General features: G+C 38.7%; 1 pseudogene; it reads right to left on the reverse strand.

Moving 5' to 3' along the window:
- Positions 2,773–4,030, reverse strand: LOC102180052 (annotated as a pseudogene).

A 4,269-nucleotide genomic window follows, 5' to 3' on the forward strand; every position in this document is an offset into this window, starting at 1 on the left:
TAATCTGACATTAATAAATGGCAACCATTTGGGAAACTATTCAAATGGAAAATGTTGAGGTTCATCATTAAAATTATATTTGATGACTTGGGTTTGTTCTGGCCCATTTAAAGGTATAATTTTCACAAGACTTTATCTGTGATGGTAGGCGATAACAGGTACTCTAGCCAAATCATAGGGTGAGTTTAAGCAGGACTCAATAGGACCAAGAGGCATTTTCATAGAAAAAATATGAAAGCTGAAAGTACCACTGTGGAATATCTAGGGGAAGAATTTCTCAAACTTATAAGAGTTAATCTGTTTTTTTCTTTAAAGAAAGTATACAAATCATCAGTCCAGGTTTGATGCATGATACTGGATGCTTGGGGCTGGTGCACTGGGACGACCCAGAGGGATGGTACGGGGAGGGAGGAGAGAGGGGGTTTTAGGATGGGGAACACGTGTATACCTGTGGTGGATTCATGTTGATGTGTGGCAAAACCAATACAATATTGTAAAGTAAAAAGAAAAAAATTGTTAATATATATATAATTAAGCGCATAGGCAACTAGACTGGCCCTTATTCACCTCATTTTGCAGATGGGAAATTTAAAGATCAAACATAAAAACCAAGGAAGTTACTGTAATTCTTCTTTCAGAGTTCAATGATGGAATATTCTTCAAAAGAATTATCAGTACTGATCTCCTAAATCCTTTGGTAGCATTTAGAAACACCTTATAAGTAAACAAGTACAGAAAGAAAATAATGTACTACTTCTACTTCATATTTCTGTAATAAAATGTTTTGCAGTGTGTGCAGTGAGTACACCATTTAGATCAAGATTAGAGACAGATGATTTGCAAATTAGGTGATACGAAGTGAACTTTGAAAAATGAGTGTATATTGCATCAAAATGTGTTATTTCTTTTTGTTTCTTTTATTTCAACAACTCTGTGATCTTCAATGAGGAAAGAAACTAAGCTTTTCCACATTGGTATATACAGTGCTTGAATGACACCTAGAACAGAGTATGTGAGTATGGCTTGCACATCTCTATTCAAGTTGAATTTGAGTACACACATTGAAAACTCTAAATGTAGTTCAGAAAACGTATGTGTTTTGTTTCATAAATTTTCATTTTCTTCCTTCAATAACTGGTAAATAACTGAGTTTTGCCTCTGCTGTGGCTATTTTTGGTGGGATAATTTTGTTAAGCATCTCTGCATATCACAAATATTACCCAAGAAAATAAAAAGTATTCACAGCACTCAAACAGTAGAAAATATCTACATAAAGACCCAGAAGATTGAAATTAAACATTAGTAGATTTCCTTGAGAAAACATAAAACAATCAGCCATTCATTTGCTCATTCATACATTTATCACATATAAATTAAGAGCCTACTCTATGCCAAGAAGAGTTATGTAAATATCAAAGATGATACTTTTCTGAAGTATACTTCATGTATATGTATACTTTCAGGATACTTTTCTCATCTCCCTATAAACAACTTTGTTATTATTCACACACTTCAGACAAGAAGACTGAAGCACATCTCAACTCTTCTATTGTCTTCCAGTTTTTTCTCCACACGCAAGTCAGAACCTTAAGAGGCTGCTGCACTACCGCTACCTCCTTAAATACCGAGGGTAACTGACATGGGCAATGCCCGTACCATTTATGTATACTTAATTTTTTGCTAACATGGATTCATTTTTTAAAACATGCTCCAACAGGAACTGTTCATGCTACATACATGAAACTATGTGTCAGAAATCGTGGCAATATACTAGATAAACAAAAATAAATGACACAGTTGTTGTCCATAAGAGGTTCAGAGATTGAGGAGGGCAGGTATATAAACATAAAATTTCCAAGAAAAAATTGCTAGATATGTTAATAGAGATAAGTATTAGTATTAGTCACTCAGTTGTGTCCAATTGTTTGTGAACCCATGAACTGTAGCCCGCCGGGCTCCTCTGTCCATGGGATTCTCTAGGCATAAATACTGGAGTGGGTTGCCATTTCCTCCTCCAAGGGACCTTCCCAACTGTACATAAAGGAGACTTCATGAATGTGCATTAGAGGATACCCCAGGTTAACTGTCATAGAAAACCGTCTCTCGAGCCTTTAAATTCTATACCAATTCTACACCTCTGGTTGGCCGATTGTTTGTTTGTTTATTTAGGTTTTAAGATGAATGACCTGGGGCTATTCATTTCCATCAACCTGATTGTGAATCTAAAGGCACATTTGAAATGTCTATTTTTTCTTGCCATCCTCAGAAGAGATTGCTGCAGATCTACTCTATGATTCTGATTCTTTTCAGCTTACAATACAAATAGCTTATTATTTTTTACAACATATGTCTTATAATAAAGCAGTGCTGAAAAAATAAATAGAAGAATGTTCAGTTGCTATATAGGCTATGAAAATGATTTGCTGGTGGTGATTTTTAAGCTTGATTCTAATTAGATTTATGAAGAATGGTACTTAGAAGACGTGGTTCAAATTTTGCTATTTAAGGTATCTTGAAATTATAGGCTCACCCTCAAATTTCAAAAAGCATAGAGCTTAGGCTCTTAAGGGTATAGCAGTGATAAAAGCTTTCATAGTCATTTTTTAAAAGCAACACTTCATAGTTTTCTGTCTCAAATGGTTCTCTAATATACTTGTAGAAGGAAGGCAACAGAAAACCAAGAATAAAAATAGCTGAACTCTCCACAATTGGGTTTCCTGTGTACTTTCCCTGTTCAAGGAAAAGAGGAGACACCATCTTGCAATAGAGGCTTCACAGACAACTGGGCTTCTCCAGTAACAGTCGGCATTTGATGCCCCAAATCTCTTGGTTCTTGTTCCCAATGGTCAGTCTGGTGATGGTGGTGAAGTGGGAGCAATTAATTTGTAGATGAGAGGAGGCTTCCTTTAACAGTTGAAGGATACCATCTGGTACTATTCCAAAGACTTGTAGTGTTTTTAATGTGGGAATTTCTCCAAGCTCAAGTAAAGTTTCAGGTATTCTGTCATAGCACCGCCTAAGTGATAGGTGTTGGAGGTGGTTGAGTTGGTAAAATTCTAGAAAGCAGTCATTTTTCAGCATGACACTATCACTTAAGTCTAGGTGGATAAGATTGGGACATCTTCCAACTTAGGTAGAGACATCTGATCTCTGCAGATTCTTTCAGTATCAGCTGAAATTCAGCTGGTGATGGTCTCTGACACATGTGTGACAGCCACCTGTACATTCTTTTCAGTGAAATCAATGCACCAAGAGAGGTTCAGTTCATCCAATCTGGAACAGCTGCTCAGCAAGGTCTTCAGGGCAGATTCAGAGAACCCAGAACATCCGGAAAGGTACAGTTGTAGTAAATTTGTCTTCTGAGCAAGATTATCAACAATGGGATCTGAAAGTTGGAGGCCTTCCAGGCTGAGATTCTGCAACTTGGAGCAGTGAGACAGAATCACAGAGTTCGACAGGTCCAGGTACTGTAGACGAAAAGGGCTGAAATGTTCAACTAACGGTTAGTCCATAATTGATCGTGGAAGGCATAAATGACAGTGGAAGGCAACCACCCCTCGGGACAAAAGCTGACCAACCACATCTGGGTAGAGGTTTCTGCCCGTGATGTCTACAGTTTGCCAGAGAGACTCGACAAATGCTGGATGATACCATCTTTTACAAACACTGGAAACTTTCAGGAGTTCAGGGAGGCACAGGCAGGAAAAGATTCCTAAGAGCAGCTTGTCTGGAAAGAATCCCAAGAAACACCTGGAAAGTTCTCTCAGCTTAGCTTAGGTTTGCAGACAATCACAAAGTCCTTGTCATCCCCTTTGCTTTTCAGCCATTTTCGTGGGGGACTCTGTGGGTGGCCCAGGTTTGAAAGCAATTCCTGGGGGATGTTCTCACTGTCCACCTCCTCCTTCTCCAGGGTGGAGACCCCCATGCCTGAAAGCAGTTCAGAAGTCTTCGTAGAATTCCATCCCCACGTGAAACTGGTGATGACGTTGCTCCTCTGGTCAGGCACCTCCTGGAGGTGTTTCCTGTGCATGGCATCTGCAGTTTCGGGAGTTAAGGATTGGTTAAAATGTTGCCCAAAAGCAAAGATCATGCTTCCTCAGGATTTTGAGCATCTAGCTTGATTAATAGCTCAGATTCAGTGAGCAATCACTGTAGGCAAAGGAAGTATACCTGATAGATTAACTCTAACTTCCTGACTGTGGTATTAAAGGATTTCCAGGATCTGACTTCAACCCATGCTTCAGCCTCATCTTTTGTTCTTCCCTGTCA

Source organism: Capra hircus, chromosome 11, assembly GCF_001704415.2.
Source record: "Capra hircus breed San Clemente chromosome 11, ASM170441v1, whole genome shotgun sequence".
In the NCBI taxonomy this organism is placed as follows: Eukaryota; Metazoa; Chordata; class Mammalia; order Artiodactyla; family Bovidae; genus Capra; species Capra hircus.